Raw genomic sequence first — 7826 nt, forward strand, 5'->3', positions numbered from 1 at the left:
AGGCAGTGTTGGTGGCCACCTCTGCCCTTGCCGATGGCATTTCCTGTCGCTTCTGGTGCTTCCTAACTTCCCCCAGCCCACCCCAGAGAAGGGGGCTCCGGACACTCTGGAATGTGTGTCCTCCCCATCCAGGGGCTTCACAACGGTGCTAGGCCGCTGGCTGAAGCGGGAATGTCAGCTTTGGCCATCGCTCTAGGGCATGAAGGGAGGCTGACCTGGAAGGTCACTTTGTGGGACACAGAAACGGAGTTCTCAGGTTGTGCCCTATCAACCCTTGTTCTCCGCCAAAGACCGCTCCTGCTGGAGTCAGGGGTCTTCTCCCGCCTGGCTCGGGCTGGGCCAGAGGTTTGTGGTGCTAGGGCAAGGCCATGTGGCCCAGTACCCCCGGGGCAGGATGTGAGCCTTTGCCCCATGCTGGGGTGAGGAGGAGATGTGACCCACAGTATTGTGGGGCCTCAGATGCCCTCCATGTTACCTCCGAAGGCAGGTAACTTCTCTAGACCCTCTGACTCTCAGGAAGCTGCCTGGGTTCCCAGGAATTCTCCCAAGGGTCCTTAGTCGTGCAGAGGGTCTTCTGGACTCGGCAGCAGGTGCTGGAGGGGCTTGCCAGTCTTCCTTCCCTGAGGGGGCTGGGGAGGGCTGTTCTGAGCCAGGCTAGAGGACTAGGAGCAGTGGGTCCCTGTCTGCAACCTCTGGAGAATAGAGGCCTTGGAGGGGGCTCCCCACATGTCCTCTCCACCCGCTGCCGCCCCCTCCCTGGGATGCCGGGGCACACACTGAACCATTCCTGTGAGACGCAGCCTGCCTGTGTTAGGGATATACATTCTTGTGCCTCTGAGATCCAGGTCTTTTACATTTTTATGTATTTATTAACATTGTCCTTGGTATTTTGTTTTGGACCCCAAAATGCTGTGTTGTGTTTTTCTTGTTCTCTCTGTTTTCGAAGAAAAGGACAGTGAAGCAACTTTCTCATGTGCTCTGCTGGGCAACATGTTCAGGGGTCGGGGATGGATGGGGGGGGGCCACGGCCATAGACCCTCAGCCTGCCTGCCTTGGCCTCACTTATCCTAGGGTTCCTCTGAGCACCAGCTCAGCGTTGAGAGGCAAGAACAGTGCCACAGGCCTGGGGATTCTACCACTGAGTAGCTCTGTGTCCTTGGGCAGGTCACCATCCAGAATCTGATCCAGAGGGTAGACGTGCCTGGGAGGTGGTTTTGGGGTGTGCTTAGGGAAGAGTGTTCTAATTACTAGAGCTGTTCAAGCATGCAAAGGGCGGCTTCTATAGAGGGGGGTGAGCGCTCTTTCCTCAGAAAAGTCCAGGCAGAACGAGAGTGCCGGATAGGCAGGGGAAGGAACGTGACACGCCTGGGTGAGCAGGGAAGGCTGACACGGAGCACGTAGAACTTAAAAACAGCCAACCATGCCTCATACCTTGCTCGCGTCACACATCGCTAATCCCCCACCACATTTTTTTTTTTTTTTGGAGCGAGAGAGGTGGGGGGAGGGGCAGAGGGAGAGAGAGAATTTTTTTTTTTTTTAAAGATTTATTTATTTATTTATTTGACAGAGAGAGAGAGACAGCTAGAGAGGGAACACAAGCGGGGGGAGAGGGAGAGGGAGAAGCAGGCTTCCCGCCGAGCAGGGAGCCCGATGCGGGGCTCGATCCCAGGACCCTGGAATCATGGACCTGAGCCGAAGGCAGACGCTTAACGACTGAGCCACCCAGGCGCCCCGAGAGAGAATTTTAAGCCAGCTCCAAGGCCAGTGTGGAACCCGAAGGGGGGCTTGATCTTATGACCCTGAGATCATGACCTGAGCCGAAATCAAGGGTCGGATACTTAACCGACTGAGCCACTCAGGCGCCCCCACCACCATGGTCTTTCAATGAATATACCCCAGGCTCTTCCCTGCCCAGTTGTGGGGCTCAGGACCAGGCACAGAGACCCCCTCCAGGCCTCACATGCCTGTGTGGACACTTTAGCCTGCAAGTCTGAACTCCGTTTACATCCATCTGCAAACAGCCTCCCCCTGGGAACCACCTGTTCTAAACAATTACCACTGGAGCCTCGGGGTGCACACCCAGTGACCTGTCACTCCTTAGGGGGGCCCAGCCTAGGGAGATGTTAGCGCAGGCCCGATAGTTGCTCTCGTATGACTGTTCAGGCAGGGAGTTCTGTGGGCCGAGGCACCCAGCATGTGGCCCACAAAGAGCGGGATCCCGGGGCCCGGGTGGGCATGTGCCCTTGGCCTGGGGGCCAGAGTGGGGCCCTCTAAGAGCCCCAGCACCCCGGTTTGACTGCGGGCAGGGATCACACCTGGGCCTGGGTGCCGAGGCGCCCCCTTCGTGTGCCATGGCGGACATTGCCTGCCGGTGGCTGCACTGAGCCTGGACTGCCGTAGGAATCCTTCCTATGGTTGCCACCACCAGGACAAGGAGCAGCGCTGTTGGGCTGAATCGGTAATTTGAACCCCATCGGGAACCCGTATTCAGCCATCTCAGGCAGAAGTGTCATATCTCAAAGCAGGCCTGTGGTACTCGAGTCCGGGAAGAGGGACCCAGAAACCAGCCCGGAGGAACCTCCATTGACCTTTAGGGCCCTACAGAGTCTAGTGTGGGGTGAGGCCGCTCTAGAGAGCCTTTGGGCCCTAAGATTCTGGAGGACATGATCCCTCTGCTCATCTGAAAAATAGTGAAAGCATTTGCCCTGCCTATCTGTAAAAACACCAGAAACAGTCCGACCGGGAAATGCAAGGGACAATGGGGAGGGTGTCTTCCTGGGACAGCATCATCCCTGGCGTATTCCTGCAGTGGAGCTTAGGGGACCCGCTCTGCGTGGGGGACCAGATGAGCTGTTGGCTGTGCCATAGGAGTGGACCAGAGTCAGAGTCCAGGTTCCTGAAAAAGCCCCCAGACCGCCACCTGAGGAGTCCTGCCCCTTCTCCAGTCTCCCTATGGCCCTTCCACCCATGTAGGGACTGTTGGCCAGGGCCTGAGCAGCCCAAGCCACACATTTTTTTTGAAAGATTTTATTTATTTTAGAGGGGGGAGGAGCATAGGGAGAGGGAGAGAGAAACTCTAACAGACTCCATGCTGAGCGCCTGGCTCGACAGGGAGCTCGATCTCATGACCTTGAGATCACGACCTGAGTGGAAACCAAAAGTTGGATGCTTAACCGACTGAGCCCCCCAGGCACCCCTACAAAGTGGTACTCTTTTTTAGCTTATCCTAGGGGTAAGGTTGCAAGGCAAGCAGGTGAACTAAATTCCAAAGAGTGACAAGCCCCTGTCAGCAGAGGGTGTATATTCTGTTCTACTTGAGGCAGAGCATGGGAGGAAGTGGTCAACAGAGGGGCAGGTAAGAAAATACAAGTGAAATTTTAACAGATTTGTAAAGGTCAGTGTGACAATTTGGAATCATTAAGCGCCCTGTGCACAACGGGGGGTCTGTACCTCCTCATCAGCTTTTGTCCACAGGCCTCTGCTGGATGCACAGGAGAAAGATCTAGGGCTCCAGCCTCAGGGCTCCAGCCAAGTTGGAGAATACAAATGAAAGAAGCGATACACACTAAAATACCTCTCCACAGAAAAGCATACGAATATCTAATGGGAGACTTTCTGAATCCCAAGACTCAATGTTGGTAAGATGTCAATTCTTCCCATAGTGATCTAAAATGTAATGGTATTTCAATCAAAATTTCAACAGACTGTCTCTTGTCTGCTTATTTTAGAATTTGACAAAGTCATTATAAAGTTTTTATGGAAATAAAGAGGATCTAGTATAGCCCAAAACAATTCTGGAAAAGCACCGAGTGGTCGAACTTACACTACCTGATTTCAGGCTTCTGGTGAAGCGGCAATAATCAGAACGGTATGGTTTGGTGTAAGAGTCGACATACAGAACAGTGGAACAGAACAGAGCATCCAGAAATACACCCACACAACTGTGGTGCTAAGATAATTCATTTAGGATAGGATAGTCTTTTCGATAAACGATCCCAGAAAATTGGAAGCTCCAGATGAGCAAAAATAAACCTCAACTCTCGTATCCTATCCAGAGACTGACTCAGTCCAAATGTTTGGCAATCCACTTAAAGGTATGAACTGAAACTATAACACTTCTAGAAGGAAACAGAGAAAAATACCTTTGTGACTTTGGGTGAGGCAGAGATAACTTCCCTAGGTACTCGCCACAAAAGAAAGGATGGACACATGGGACTAGGTCAGAACAAAGAGTTGCTATTCCTCAAAAGGCAGTGGCAAGAAAGACAAAACACGAGAAAAGTCTTTCCACATATATATCTGAAATTGGACCTGCATCCAAAATACATAATGAACTCTCCAACAACCCAATAAAAAATAGGCAAAGCACTCGGACATTTTGCCAGAAGAGATGTACGATGACGAGTAAGCACATGAAGAGGGCGCCCCACATCATGAGTCATTCAAACTACAAAGAGTTTGAATGCAAGTTCAAACTACAGAGAGATACCACCTCACACCTATTGCAACCGTTAAAATTAAAAAGATGGATCACGTCCAGTGTCAGGATGTCATTGGGCAACTGGAACTCATACTTGTGGGTGGGAACGCAAGGTGGTGTAGCCCCTTTGGAAAACATTTTGACAGATTTTCATAAGGTTAAACATACACTTATCCTCAACCTAGCAGTGCCTCCCCTATGTATCCACGTGAGGGAAATTAAAACATCTGCCCACAAAATGACCTGTGTGCAAATGTCCACAGCAACTTTATTTGAAATCGCCTCCAACTGGAAACAACCCAGATGTATCATGTATACCAAATAGTGAATGGATAGATAAATTGTGCCATATCCATACAACGGAATTCTACTCAACAATAAAAAGGCATAAACCACTCATATGTACATGCATGTGTCGACTTGGCTAGATCTAGAAAGCGCTGTGCTTCGTGGAAAAAGCCAGGCCCAAAAGACTAAGCACTGGGTGATTCCATTCATATGATATTCTGATAAAACTGTAAGGACAGAAAACAGATCCCTAGTGACCAGGGCTGGGGGTGGGAGACGGGGTTGGCTGGGGGTGGGCACAAGGGTACTTTTTGGAGTGATGGAGATGCTCTCTCTCTTGATTCTGTTGGTGGTTGCACACATTTATCACACATTTTAAAATGAATTTTCTTGTGTGCAAATCGTGGCTCAGTCGGTTAAGCATCTGACTCTTGGTTTTGGCTCAGGTCAAGGAGTCTGAGATTCTTTCCCCCTCCCCCTCCCTCCTCCTCTGCTCCTCCCCCTGCTTGCATGCGCGCGCGCTCTCTCTCTCTTTCTCTCTCTCTCTCAAAATAAATTTAAAAAATGTTTAAATGACATAACCAAGGCAATGGGAGCCACTCTGTCCACCCCGGATCTCTGAGAACACACCGCACTGTGTCCCTGGTGGAAAATGTCTCCCCTCCCCCAATTGGACAGGGATTCATTTGATTCCCAGCACACCATTTACTACCTGGATGGATTGGGGAAAGTCATTTTACCTCTCTGAGACTTAGACCCTCTCATCTGTAAAATGGGCATAATTCGTACCTATTGGATTGCTGATCATTATGTAAGGTGCGGAGTGCTGTGTCCGGCACAGGAGTACTTTATAAGTAATAATTATCCCTTATAATTTTTAACATATTTGACTCTGCCTACCAAGGATGTCGGCTGCCGGCAGGGAGGTTCTTTTTGTATTTCTGTTTTTCTCTCCCTGCCCCCGCAAAGGTAGCAGCAGGGCCTCTGGGACTCCCTACATCCCTGGCCCTGGCTGGCATGATGCAGGACAAAACTTGTAAGGACAGCCGGAGGTGCTCAGACTGAACCTTCCTCTCCTGGGGGAAGGGCCTGTTCCTGCTGCCAGGCCTCCCCAGGAGGGGGGTGACAGCCCAGGACTGGCCGTGCCTCGTCCTCCCCAGAGAGGCAGAGGCAGGAAGGCATCTGCTCGTGAAACTCCGAGGCCGGGGACGAGTGCAAAGAGGCGGGAGGTGGCCACGCGCAGCCCGCCCAGCCACACTCACTGCCCTGCCTGCCTCAGCTCCCTCATTTGCAAAATGGGGGTAACGGAGCTGTTCCCAAGATTGATTTGGAGCAAAGGAAACCACGTCCATGAATGCACTTAGTGGGTGAGGGATTATTATTGTTCCTAAAACTATGCCAATGAAGAATAATGCCGAAGAGACCCTGCCAGGGGTTGGGGAGTCTAGCTTGGGGCTCATTCAGTTCTGCCTCATGGGGGCCCGGCCAAAAGTCATTCCCGTGGCTTCCGGCACCTTTGGGGAGAAGACCCAGTCCTTCCTTAGGCCGCCTTCCTCCAGCCTCCACTTCAGAGTGCTTGGTGCACTTGTGACTTTCTCTCTGGTTGCTGAAGAAGGCCTGTTTGCCCTCAGACCACACGCCCCTTCTGGGGGGCTCTTACTCTCAATAAGTGCAGTATTTGCAGGATAAACAGCAATGCACAGAGCTGGTGGGTACTCTGCCTCCCTTCAAGGCCCCACGGGGCTCATGTCCCCCCTCACTAGGCCCTCCCTGGGGGCCGGGCCCTGGAAACCCAGGGGCAGCTGGAAGCCAGGGGAGGCGGGCCACCCACCGGGGCTTGGGGCTGGTTTCAGTCCCGGAGGTAGCATCTTCCCTGGAGGAGCCCATCACTGGCTGTATCAGTAAGAGGGCACTTGACGCCTTCAGTTCATACAAGATTAGCAGCAGGAGAATGTGCCGACAGGTCTGATCTCCTTGTACAAGTGGGGAAACTGAGGCCTGGAGAGAACAAATGGTTTTTCCTAACCCAGATCTGGTGGTGGCAGGGTCCAGGCCAGGATTCAGGGCTCCGTGTCCCAGTTCATAGATGTTTTCGTGACTCTGTGAACTCGGTGGTGAGGGTCCATCCTGTCACAGGGCCCGTGGGAGGGAGGGCCTCAGCCTGCTCCAGCCAGCAGAGAGAAGCTGGGCTGCAGGAAGTGGCCCCCCCTGCTCTCCAAGAGAGGCCCCACTTCCCCAAGGCCTCAGCCTCCCTCCCAGCCTTGGTCCATCAGCCCCTCGCAAGGCCTGCCTGATTTCCGTGTCAGTGTCGGCCCCCAGCACGCTCGCTCCCTACCCCCCACACCTGATTGTCTCGCCAGAAATGATTCTGCTTGGGCCCGCCTTTCCTTCCCGCTCGGGGGTCTGTCTGTCCTCTGGCCGTTGCCAGGAGGGGCCCAGGCTCTGCCCGCCCTAGTCCAGCCCTCCGCAGCGCCGTCCCCGCAGAGGGGCCGTGCTGTTGGCGGGGACAGTGGTCTTCGGAGCCACTGCGGGGGCCCAATCCCAGCCCACAGCCTATTTGCCGGATCCCCTTCTCTGAGCCTGCCCCCCCCCCCCCCCCAGTAGAGCTGAGAAGGGCTCTGAATGAGCTCGGACTTTGCAGGACCGGGAACAGTACTTCCCAGGCTTCCTCCTCCGAGAAGCCCTCGAGGCCCCTCCTGAGTGCCCAGGAGGCCAGCCTGGCCTGCGTGCCTTTCCCTCTCTCCCCACCATTGGAGTCTGAGCAGCCACATGGCGGCGCCTGCCCTTTTCTTTCCGACCCAGCACTTGCCCCGTTCTAGTAAGTTCTGTTAAGTGTGTTTCTTTCTATCCCAGAGTTCCTTGGGAAAGAAGATAGGAAGGTATTATGGGCCAAAGTGAGGGCAGAAAGGGTACTCTTGCCCGAAGCCTGGTCTCGTTAACTATTCAAGCCCCCATCAGTCTGCCCCCATCACAGCTGCCTCAGCTGTCCCTTCTTTGTGGTCCTACAGCGCCCAGGGCACCCGTCCTGGGTGTGAGGCCTCAGTCTCCTGCGCTAACC

The 7826-nt window shown here is 53.5% G+C and overlaps 1 protein-coding gene across 3 annotated transcripts in view; it reads left to right on the forward strand.

Annotated features, from left to right (window-relative positions):
- Positions 1-1190, forward strand: part of ADAMTS14 (ADAM metallopeptidase with thrombospondin type 1 motif 14) — a 73751-nt gene extending 72561 nt beyond the window's left edge. The window contains exon 21 of one of the 3 annotated variants that reach the window (XM_064594769.1): positions 1-1190. This exon is cut by the window's left edge and continues 1126 nt beyond it. The gene's annotated coding sequence lies outside the window, so the exon portion shown is untranslated. The other 2 variants (XM_064594767.1, XM_064594768.1) reach the window with 2 other exon arrangements.
- The last annotated feature ends 6636 nt before the right edge of the window (positions 1191-7826 follow it).

Source organism: Mirounga angustirostris, unplaced genomic scaffold, assembly GCF_029215605.1.
Source record: "Mirounga angustirostris isolate CCGP_5_RB_7025 unplaced genomic scaffold, mMirAng1.0.hap1 SCAF_6, whole genome shotgun sequence".
Taxonomy (NCBI): Eukaryota; Metazoa; Chordata; class Mammalia; order Carnivora; family Phocidae; genus Mirounga; species Mirounga angustirostris.